The 11849-nt window shown below is 47.5% G+C and overlaps 1 long non-coding RNA gene across 1 annotated transcript; it reads left to right on the top strand.

Annotated features, from left to right (window-relative positions):
- The first annotated feature begins 1092 nt into the window (after positions 1 to 1092).
- On the top strand, positions 1093 to 8097 carry LOC122446467. The gene is made up of 3 exons (XR_006270880.1): positions 1093 to 1568; positions 2579 to 2681; positions 7317 to 8097. It is a non-coding gene; the product is annotated as an uncharacterized LOC122446467 (long non-coding RNA).
- The last annotated feature ends 3752 nt before the right edge of the window (positions 8098 to 11849 follow it).

Genomic DNA, 11849 nt, shown 5'->3' with positions numbered 1-11849 from the left:
TTGGTAGTGTGTCAAAGAGCAACCAGGGGAGGTGACATTTGTTCTTGTGTGTCATCGGCTGAAATAGAATTTGGGGTCTGGACTGAGGAGGGAGATGGTGAATTTCATAGTGGGGCTGCTGACTCAGAGATGCTAAGATTCGCCTGCTGGTGAAAATGTTTTACCTCTTATTCAACTCTGCATTGTATTATCCTCTGGCTCAGAAACTCAGTGGGTTCCGACTGTCCTCTGGATAAAATTCTAATTCTTTAGCTTGACATTCAAGGGCCTTCACAATCTCTCCCAGCCTGCCTGTCTGCCTGCCCACATCCTCTCATAAACCTTGCATTTGGCCTCGATGGGCTCTTCACTATCTCCACTTAGGCTGGGTCCCTTTGTAGCTCCATACTTGGATCCTGGCAGTCTCCCAAGTTCTCTATGCCACAACTATCCTGCTTTTCTTGGGGATCTGGCCTTTTCTCTGCCTCCCTGCTCTCTGAGATTGTTAAATGTCTCATAAACGAAGACCCTCCTCTCCTGTGAGAATGCAGTCTCCTTAAGAGAGGGGCTGGCCCCTTCATGACCCTCTCTCCATTGGATTTGCTGTGTACATCTGCTCAGAAGCACATTAAGCAGCTTTACAGATCAATTATCTTCTTGTATAAAATAAGAAAAGACAGAATGAGAAGAGTCCAGAAAACCAAAGAGTTTCCTGCCCAAATTCACAGAACCAGGAGATGACAGAATTTGGCCATGGTCAAGGGTTCAGAAACAATCAACAAAGAAGTGATTCAGTTTGCTAGTGGAATCAGAAGTTGGAATTGTGTATCTAGGAATGGACCTGCTCTGTGTTGCATTTTCTGAGCCAGAGAGCTCTGGGATTCCTCCCATCCTTTGACGGGCAGTTCACACAAGGGGCAGAATCTGGACTCAGGTCCAGAGGAATCCATAGCCCCTCTCTCCAAGGAAATCAATCCTGAATATTCATTGGAAGGACTGATGCTGTAGCAGAAGTTCCAATAATTTGGTCACCTGATGCGAACAGCCGACTCATTAGAAAAGCCCCTGATGCTGGGAAAGATTGAAGGCAGGAGAAGAAAGGGGCGACAGAGGACGAGATGGTTGGATGGCATCACTAACTCAATGGACATGTGTTTGAGCAAGCTCCGGGAGATGGTGAAGGACGGGGAAGCTTGGCGTGCTGCAGTCCATGGGGTCGCAGAGTCAGACACAGCTGATCCACTGAACAATAGCAACCAAGGCTTCCTTCCTCAGTTTCCTTGGCTTCATCCTAATTTCCTCCTTTTAAGCTGTGGGGGAATGGAGCAGTCAGTTTACCCATCTGAAATGCAGGATCATGGGGGATGAGCTGCCCCTGCACTTCCTACCTCCCCTTCAGCATCATTTGATACTGATGCTCACCTTCTCTGCTTTGAGGCTGTGACGTCAGGGCGATGGAAGGTTAGGAGAGAGACACATGATTGTCATGACGGATGTTTGGGATGAAAGTCAATACCATAAACAGATTCATCGTGACACTCCTTCTGGTGCATCTTTCATCTAGGGAATCTCAAAGCCCTGGACAAATGGTAATTAATATTCACAGCAGCTTCCAGGGGAGGATGTGGTCTGTCTGCTAAACGCCAGAGGGCCATTCTTTCCGTACCCCTCCCCAACCCTCCCAGCTCGCTCCCAGCTGCTGCCTGCCCGAGGTGATAGTGCCAGGTGGATATGATGTCCAGGTCTTAGACCCCTTCAGGGCATCTCTCTGCCTAGAAGGCTCCAGGGGGCAGAAGGAGACTCCCAACTCACCTCCTGCCCCCACCCCTACCCTGCTTTCCCAGAGGATGACTAAGCGCAAACCAGGGCAGGAGTGGGAGCATTTCCTGCCTCCACTGGCAGGCTGGGGCCAAACAACTAGTTAGTTGACTCAGCAGGAACCACATGGCTCCAAAAATACAACTACCTCTGCCCAGATACACCTCATGCTCCCTTGGCCCTTTAGACCCTGTCACCTGCTCATCCTTCCTCCTCCCCTACCCCAGGGGAGCGACTCCAAGTGGTGTTTGCCTTCCCTCTGATTCTAGAGGAACCATATGCTCATCACAGAACACCTGGAAAACACAGAAAAATATAACAGGGAGAATTATTTTAGTCATCCCATAATTCCACAGCTCCCCAAATAACCACAGTTGAAATCTTATGTTTCCTTTCTGTTTTTTCTACATTTGGGAGGGTTTATTTAAAAATTAATACATGATCATGGCAAATATATATCTAATATATGTAATATTAGATATATCTAATATATATTAATAATAATAATTATTATATATAACATAATAATTAATATAAATATATCTAATATATACCTAACATGCTGCATATATGTTACTTTATATATTATATATTTATTGTATTATATATAATTAATATATATTAATATATAATATTATATATTATATATTACTTTATATGTTGTATATTACTTTATACATATCAAATAGGACAGAATGTTATAAAGTGAAAAGTCCTCTCCAACTTTCTCTTCCTACCCAAGGGGAAAACACTGTTAAGAGTTTCTTGTGTATCATTCCAGAAATTGCTATTGCACGTCCCGGCATGCATCCGCACACTCATTTTACATGGCTGAGGTCATACAGTATGAATAATTTAGCCTTATCTGCACTTCACATGAACATGTGAGTATTTTCTATTCTGTTAAAAATTATTGGTTAAATGCCTTTTTTATTGATTGCCTGACATTTTATCTTTCTGGTGTTCCATAGTTTATTTAACCTTTTCCCTATCATTGGGCGTGTACCCAGGTGAGGTTCAGCGGGAGAAGGAAATGAGCCAGAATGAAATCTTGGGAGGAGGAAGCAGATTTGGAGAGTCTGAGGGCCTACTGTGTGCCACCTACTTTTCCTATCTGCCCAATCACTCAGTGTGAGAGTGATTGCACTGTTCCCATCCTGCAGATGAAGGGCTTCCGATAGCTCAGTTGGTAAAGAATTCGCCTCCAATGCAGGAGACCCCGGTTTGATTCCTGGGTTGGGAAGATCCCTTGGAGAAGGGATAGGCTGGCTACCCACTCCAGTATTCTTGGACTTCTCTGGTAGCTCAAATGGTAAAGAATATGCCTGTAATACAGAAGACCTGGGTTTGACCCTTGGGTTGGGAAGATCCCTGGAGGAGAGCATGGCAACCCACTCTAGTATTCTTGCCTGGAGAATCCTCATGGACAGAGAAGCCTGGTGGGCCCCAGTCCACGGGGTCCCAAAGAGTCGGACATGACTGAGCGACAAAGAACAGCACACATCCTGCAGATGAGGAAGCTGAGGTTCAGAGCAGTTAAAAAAGAATCTTTTTATAGGTAGGAGACCCGGGTTTTGATGTTTTGTTTTGGTTTTTTTGCCACACTGAATGACCTGCAGGATCTTAGTTCCCCAATACAGGGATTGAACCTGTATCCTCTGCGTTGGAAGTGCAGTCTTAACTACTGGCCTGCCAGGGAAGTCCCAAGAGTCATGTTCTGAAACAAAATTGTCAGCTCCAAAGTCCATGGCTGTTCTAGTTCACCACGATGCCTTGGAAAAGTCCAGGGTTTAAGATTTCCCACCGCTTAGCACGGGAATGGGGAAAGCCGTTCATGCGTTTATTCTCTCATTCACTCCAACAACAGGGATGCACCAGGTGAGAGGAATTCAGGGTGGGAAAGACTCTGTCCCTGACCTCTAGAAGTCCACACTTGCATGGGGGTGGACGTGTAAACAAGTCATCAACCTGGCGTGGGAGAGGAGGATGTAAGGTGCCATGAGAGTCAAACTCCTCTCCCAGCCTGCAAAGGTCAAAGAAGGCCTCCCGGCTGAGGACACTGGATGCTGAGTCAGTCCTCAGGCACCGGCCAGGAAGTGCCAGTGAGGCCTGAGACGCCTGTTTCCTCTCCTCCCCAGGCCCACGCGCCCCAGTCACTGGAAGCTGGAGTTGGCTCCGCCCTGACCTGGCTTTTGTGTCAGGCTCCCTGCCCTTTAGTTGATCAGCTTGCCAGGCTCCCACGCAACAGAGTGGGCGGGGGGCTGCTAGTTTCGGAGAAAAACTTCAAGCTGGTGTTTCCGGTTTGTTTTCTAGGAGTTCAGGAAATGTTTATCACACTCTGGGGAAGCTCGGAGTATTAGTGACAAAAGGTTTGGTTGAGGGCTTCCGCCCTGGATGGACAGGTCAGAATTGGGGTCCTGCTTCCATCCTTTGCTCTGAGACTGCAGGAGAATCACCAACACCAGTCAGAACTCTTAGGAACAAGCCACAGAGATGGACCCAATGATCTCAAAAATTGTTTTTTAAAAAAAGGAATCCAATGCAATAGAATGGGCAGGGATTCAAAAGGGTCAGACTTGGGAAAGGAGAAGAAATTAAGGTCACGTTCAAGACCCGGAGCAGCAGAAGGCACAAAACCATCCCTTGGCCAGGAAGTACTTAGTCAAGACACTAATGATGCCATTGCAGCCAGCTATCAAGGCAGACAGAGTTCTACCTCTCTAGCGCTCCGGGTCCAGGGCCCAAGCCTCAGGTCACGTGCCCACACCCGTTACCAGAAAGCTGGAAGCAGGAGGATTTGCCCTTGGACTTCAATGATAGTTAACATATAGAGGCAAGTCTTGCACACGGGCCAGGGGGGCTTTGGAGACTGGACTGCCCAAAACTCAACATTGTGGACATGCTCTAACATCTCAGAGCTTTTGTAAAATAGACACATTAATAATAGGATAGTTATGAGGATTTAAAACAAAAATAGGTGAAGTGCTTGCTTAATACAGATACCCAGTAAATGCTCAGTAGATGTTAGTTTACTATTATTGTTGTTGCTATTGTTTATTATTATTACTATTATAATCCACTTTCTCTCTTTTAAACTAAAACATGGATAGTTTTCACTATAAAGTAATATATGCCATAGATAGATTAAAAAATACTGAAAAGTTGAAAGAAGAAAATGAAATTACCCACCACCCACTGAAAACCACTGTCAACAATTTGGTGTTTCCTGCCACCCTGTTTTCTATGTATTGGTTTGGGTTCTTTCTTCCCTTTTTTCCTTTCGAACAGCTGTGATCACCCTGTGGGTATAGTTGTGTATCCTACTTTACAGCCTCTGCATTTCCTTATGTTATTAAAGACTCTTTGTGATCATCATTCTTAGAAACTGTGAACTATTCCCGTGGAGTGAATAGGCTCATTCCCCAAGTATTGTTTCCAGTTTTTAGAGGGGTAGGGGGGACATGCATTTACAAATTATGAGTGTTTTTTTTTTTTTTTCAGAAACTTTCTGATTCTGGAATGCTTCTTTGGAGTATCAACTGATACTTAATTGACATCAATTAAGCAATTTGTCCCAAGAAACTTTCAAGAGACCATTTCCTAAAATTCCCACAAATCTGATGCAGGTCAGGGGACAAGACCCTACAGGACCTGTACCACCTCACTGAATTTTGACGGGGCATTTTCACTGCCACCAAGAGTATGAGCTGCACAGTCCCACAGCCACCTGGAAAGGGCTGGCCTGCCCACTGCTTTCTCACGTTCCCAATATGCTCAACCACTGATTAGACTGGGGTGGTTCATCCTGCCTGTGAAATTACCTGCCATTAGTGCAGTGGGAAGTGCCTCCACTCTGCCTTTTGGCAGCTTGGGACTCAGGGCGATTTTCTTACATCTTCTGGAAAAAAAGAGAATCCTAGATAAGTTCACTTAGACCGTGTTTATTCCCTTTTCCTGGAAACTTTCCTATTCTTCTCGTCTTCACCTTACATTCCCCACCTACATACACACCCCAACTCTGCCCCAGCCCCCACCAGCCTCCGGGCACCTGTGGGTCCCAGGCTGGGTTCCAGGAAGTGGCTCTCATCTAAGGAGGGGACGGGGATCACACGACCGACCCGGCTCTCCAACCGGGGGTGACTAAAATGCCAGCGACGCTGATTGTTTGAACTTCCTGGGCAGGGCCCGGCATCTGCCGGTAGTGGGGCTTTGGAAGCAACAATAATTAATATTTTGCCGAGTGTGATTCTGATCGTCCGGCCGAGGAGAGGGTCCCACCCAGAGCTGGGAGCCCCGTGGGAACTGCCCCAGCTGCATTCCTGGGCAGTGATTGCGCAGATGGGCACCCTCGCCCCACCTGGGAGGGCTCCGAGGGTGCGGCGGCGGGCAGAGGATGTGCCCCAACCTACCCTGGCTCTGCCCTGGCCACCGGTGTGGGAGTGAAGTGACCAGAAAGGGTGACTGAGGAGGGCAAAGGGAAATGAAATCGTCCTTTGCCGTCCCAGCCACACCTCCCGCCCTTCCGAAATACCATTAGAACCTAGTAGTAGCAGGGGCTCAGAGGCCTCCTTGCCCAACTTCCTCCTGTCACGTGGCTGGGAGCTGAGGTCCAAGCAGAAGTGAATTGCTTGCTCTACTTGAATTTTCTGTGAGAAATGACTGAATGACAGTGGCGGGAGATTTCAGAAGCACTCTCCGTGACATTGTTTATTGCCTACGATTTCAGTGACTCAGAAAGGCTCTCAGGCCCCCCAAACTCTCCTCCTACTCCCTCCCCAGCACCTGAAATGCCACTCTACTTTCAGACTTTGATGCCAATTAAAAATTAGCTTCCCCTAGCGGGGATCGCTTCCCGTGTCAGTAAGTGGTACTTTCTATTCCCTTTCTGAGAGCAGGTGATGGAGGGAGGGTAGGAGGGCATAAAACCTCATCATGGCAGAAGTCCTCCGATCACTTCCCAAATGTGGCGTTTTCAGTTTTTAATTCACTCGAGATGGGGCAATTTCTGGTCACCTTCGCAACCATGCTGTGAGGTGGGAGAACACTTAACTGTCACTTCCATTCATCAGATGAGGAAATGGAGGTTCTGAGAGGTTCAGTAACTTGCCCAAGGACATGCAGTTAGTAAGTACCCAGGCAGGGTTGAAATCTTGACACTCAGCTGCTCCCCAAAGCCAGAATAAGGGTGTGATGTTAGTGTTTTTGTTGACTGGTTTATAGAAAAGTGTGAAACAAGTCATAGGACTCAAGACTTGAGAGGGCTTGGAGTAATACAATGCAGAATGCCTCCCTTCTCTCATTTGAGCCTCATGACAGCCCCAGGCAAGCATCATCCCATTTTCTGGAGGAAAAGCCTGAGGCTCAGAGATTTACTATTAATAAATTAATTCAGCTCTAAGTACCTCCAGGGAAATGAACTGGGTCACATCCCCCTTTTTACATCTGAGCCATAACTTTATCAATGAATGTTTGTTGAATATTTGCAGCAGGAATCCTAACATAGCCTATACATTTTACAGATGAGAAAACAGCTCTGCAGCATAAAGGAATATTCCTGGGTCACATAGTGAGTGGCAGAGCCTGGACCTCAGAGCTTTCGATCCCCACGCCAGTGTCCTTTCTACTTCGTTCATCCATTCATTCATCCAACTGTGAGAACTGAGCTGACCTCCAGGTACTGTGCTGGGCTCTGATGATACAAACAAACAGGACAGGGAACAGTGCGAGGAGAGTTGTGTACTTGCTTTGAGTCCTAAAACCTAAGGGAAGGGTGGAGTGCCAAAAAGATAATATTTTAATGCAATGTTTTTAAAAACTCACATGCTAAACTATGGCCCATAGGCCTGCAGTTTATTTTTGTGAATCAAGTTTTGTTAAGATTAAATCTCAGCCTCTGTTTTGAGGAGCCCACAGTTTGATCAGAGGAGAGAAGCCCACATGGAGTATTTATTTAATTCTCTGTGAGTGTCCTCAGGAAGCCAGCCAGGGGGTGCGGGGGAGAGTCGGGCAGGGAAGGAAATGTGCAGAGGGACGGCTATATGAGAGCTGGGGTCATGGGGGGGAAGGACAGCAGAGTTCTCTGGTGCAGGAGAGACAGGGTGAGGAGGCAGGGGAAGGGGTGGTGGGTGAGCAGGTCGCAGAGATAAGGGAGAGGAGAGAGCAGTGCAGGGTGCACTGGGCTGAGAAGGGTCCTCAAAGGATCCGGGGCTGGTGAACTACCCTCCGGCCGACACGAGAACAGGAGAATAAGACCCAAGCCAGAGTGGGCAGCATGCGTGGGTGCTAAGTTGCTTCAGTGGTGTCTGACTCTGTGCGAACCCATGGACTGCAGCCTGCCAGGCTCCTTTGTCCATGGAATTCTCCAGGCAAGAATACTGGAGTGGGTTGCCATGCCCTGTACCAGAGGACCTTCCCAAGCCCGGGATCGTACCCATGTCTCTCATGTCTAACCTGCATTGGCAGGCAGGTTCTTTACTATTAGTGCCTCCTGGGAAACCCAGAGGGGTCAGATCTTCCCTCAGAAATACATTCACAACACAATGAATATATTTGGCCAGTTGTCCCTGGATGTGCCTAGGGTATCTGCCCTCCTCTATTCTGTGTCCCCCACCCTGGGACTCTCCCAAGGGCGGAAGATGCCCACAAGCTGAAGCTGCCTCAGCAGAGCTGCTCAGAGCCAAGGAACACCTTGGAAGAAAGGGAACTTCCGAGGAATTCTTGTCGTTTGCTGAGAATATTATAAATGCACACCTAAAGATATTCTATGTGGGAACCTCCCTGGGGGTCCACTGGTTACGATTTCATCTTCCAGTGCAGAGGGTGTGGGTTCCACCCCTGGTCTGGGAGCTGAGATCCCACATGCTTTGCAGCCAAAAAACCAAAACAAAACACAGAAGCAGTTTTGTAACAAATTCAATAAAGACTTTAAAAATGGTCCACATCATAAAAACCAAAATCGTAAAATATATTCCATGTGAATCACTCAGAAGAGAGTCTGGCATAAAATAAATACTAAAAAAAAATGATGGCTATTACTTTATGTTTACGATAAGAGTATTTTAAATAGTTTTTTAAAGTTATAATTTGTAGGACCCATGTTTGAAGGACGTTGTCCTTCATATGCTTGTCCTTCCACGTATGTTTACATTGGTTGTTGATGACTGCAAGATGAATCTGCTAAATCAGACTGTCAGCTAATAGTTGGGAGGGCAGGGTTGTTTGGGAGGGAGTAGAATCCTGGGGAAGATTTAATCAAAGACAACTTCCTGGAGGGGGTGCTGGGCGAAGAGTTTTAAAGGAATTGATGAGAAGATGGATGGAAGCATGCTAAGTGACATGGTATCTGAAAGATGGAACAATTTTGCCTACCTTCTCTGAGACTTAATTGATATCATATACATTAAATGGATGGCATGTAACAGGAACCCAGTTAGTGGCAGATGATGAAGAAGGAGGGATGCAGGGGGCAGGGGGCGAGAGAGAAAGAGGGAAAGGGGCCAAGAAGCAGGAGACCTCAGTTCCAGACATAGGTGTGCCTCTGGTTAGCAATGTAAGACTTTGGAAACATCACTACCTTCTTAACACCTCAGATTTCTTTTCTTCAAAATGGATTATTCAGGTTAAGATGTCCACCTCTGGGAGTCCTTGATTATAATAAATACAAAATTATAACAGCTATTGTTTATTACTGCCTACCATATACCAATCACCTTTTTAAATGATAAACATAACATCTTATTTGATTTTCACAACAAAGCTGTTCAGTTCAGTCGCTCAGTCGTGTCCAACTCTTTGTGACCCCGTGGACTACAGCACGCCAGGCCTCTCTGTCCATCACCAGCTCCCGGAGTTTACTCAAACTCACGTCCATTGAGTGAGTGATGCCATTCAACCTTCTCATCCTCAGTTGTCCCCTTCTCCTCCTGCCTTCAATCTTTCCTAGCGTCAGGGTCTTTTCAAATGAGTCAGTTCTGCACATCAGGTGGCCAAAGTATTGGAGTTTCAGCTTCAGCATCAGTCCTTCCAATGTATATTCAGGACTGATTTCCTTTAGAATGGTCTGGTTGGATCCCCTTGCAGTCCCAGGACAAAGCTGTTAGTGGTAACAAGTAACAAAGCTTAGTGGACTTCATTATTATTCCCATTATCTGTTAAGGAAATAGAGGCTCAGAGAAGTCAAGTAACCTGTACCAATGGTAGCTTTAGTAAATAGGGTCTCTGACTCCAGGAAGGCAGAGAGATGCTGTCTCCTGGGAGCCATCCCCTCTACAGAGAAACTTTTCCCCACATGGCTGGGATTGGTGTTGGGTGGCTCACTGGAGGCAACAATGCTACAGGAAGGAGTCTGCTGTCCTCCCCGGTTTCACCACCCAGTTTCTGTGGCAGCCCTGGCCCATACCTTGAACATCCCCCTACCCACCCACACCCCCCACCTCAGCATAGTGACTTTTCCCCAAAGCTGTGTCACTCCCAACAGATGAGACTCAGGAAAAAGCTCCGTGGTTGAATCACAGTGACCACTTCCTGTTTCATTCAGGGTCCCCTGTGCTCCGGAGCCCTCACTCTGCCATGCCCTGTTTAGTAATAAGAGTCATGGTATGTATGACCCCCACCACCACTCCCCACTGCTAGGGAGACTTAGTCACCCTTTCCTGTGCCCTTAGCCTACCAGGCTGAGGGGCGTAAGCTCTCAGCTTCCGCCCTGTTCCACACCCCGGCTACAGAGAGCCCAATGGGACCCTGGTTGTCCTGGGGCTGGGTAAGGAGGCAAACCAGGACCCCATCCCTCCAGACGGGTGATGTAAGACTGATGGGGACAGGTGGGCGGACGTTCAAGCCTCAGCCATGAAGCAAGGAGTAGTCACTGACCCCGTGGGCACCTCGTGGGCACCCACTCAAGGCATGCTGCTGTCTCTAAGCCCAGGGGTCAGGACTCTGTGTGGAAAGATAAACACAGATGGGGTTGTGTGTCTCGGGGGAAACCCCAGTCCTCTCCCAGTTGCTCAGAACAGGCTTCCTGGAGGTTGACAAACTGCAAGGAAGGTTGAGTGTGAGAGCGGAAGAAGTCATCAGATATTTGAGAGGGTGTCTGGTGGGGGACACTTCCTCTGGGTAGAGGAATCCAGGAACATTGTTTAAGATCTTTTGAAGTCTTAAGCCTCTAAAGGTATTTCTTGCCCACCCTCCCCCCAAAGGTAATACAAAATTAAGCATCTAATTCCTAAAAACAAGTATAAAGAAGTCCAATAAAGTTCTGAGTTTTCTCATGAACCACCTTAGTGCTTTTTTTCCCTTCTCTTTTTAATAATAGTTATCACATATCAGTGTCCCTTGAAATTGTTTTTATGCTTTCAGATGCCCCCACTTTGCTGTTCCAACAGCCCTGATGGTCGGCCTGTTGGATAATCCTGCCCTGGGAACAGAGGATGGGCGTCCCTGGGCCACATGTGTCGTCAAGTAGAGGGAAGAGCTTTCTCACCATGTGTGTTGTATGACCACTGAGTGGGCCGCCCAGGAAAGGAGCGCCTGGTCCTTGGTGTGTTCACACCCCCACGAGGTCAGAAGTCCCCATGACGAGGATGGGTGGTGTGGGAGAGGGAGTCTGGAAAGGGTACTCTAAGGTCCCTCCCAGGCCAGTGATGCTAGGGTTGGAATTCCAAGCACCTTGGAAAGAAAGCATTCTGAGACTTGCTCCAGGCTAGCGGTCAACCCAGCTGTGGGTTGGCCTCTGGGGTCCTTTTGGGGACTTTGAGGAGAAGAATTTCTCTTCCCACAAGGAAGGCAAGCTTAGACTTGCCTTGGAAGCTTTGGGACCAACTCTGCAGGAGCACCTGGAAAACCAACCACTGCCGCCAGATGGCACTGGTGGGGGGTGTGCCAGGACCAAATAGGCGGGACTACGGGGCATCTGGGCCACCAATCCAAGCTCTCTGTGTTTAATGCTTTTTAGGCAAATGCTGCCCCAAGTCCTTCTGATTCATAAGATCTCCTTGAAAGTCGCAGCTGCTTTATTGGGTCCTTGTATGCCTGGCACCAAGGCTTCCCTGGTGGCT

This window comes from Cervus canadensis, chromosome 8 (genome assembly GCF_019320065.1).
Source record: "Cervus canadensis isolate Bull #8, Minnesota chromosome 8, ASM1932006v1, whole genome shotgun sequence".
Classification (NCBI taxonomy): Eukaryota; Metazoa; Chordata; class Mammalia; order Artiodactyla; family Cervidae; genus Cervus; species Cervus canadensis.
This window is presented reverse-complemented; position numbering and strand designations above follow the sequence as displayed.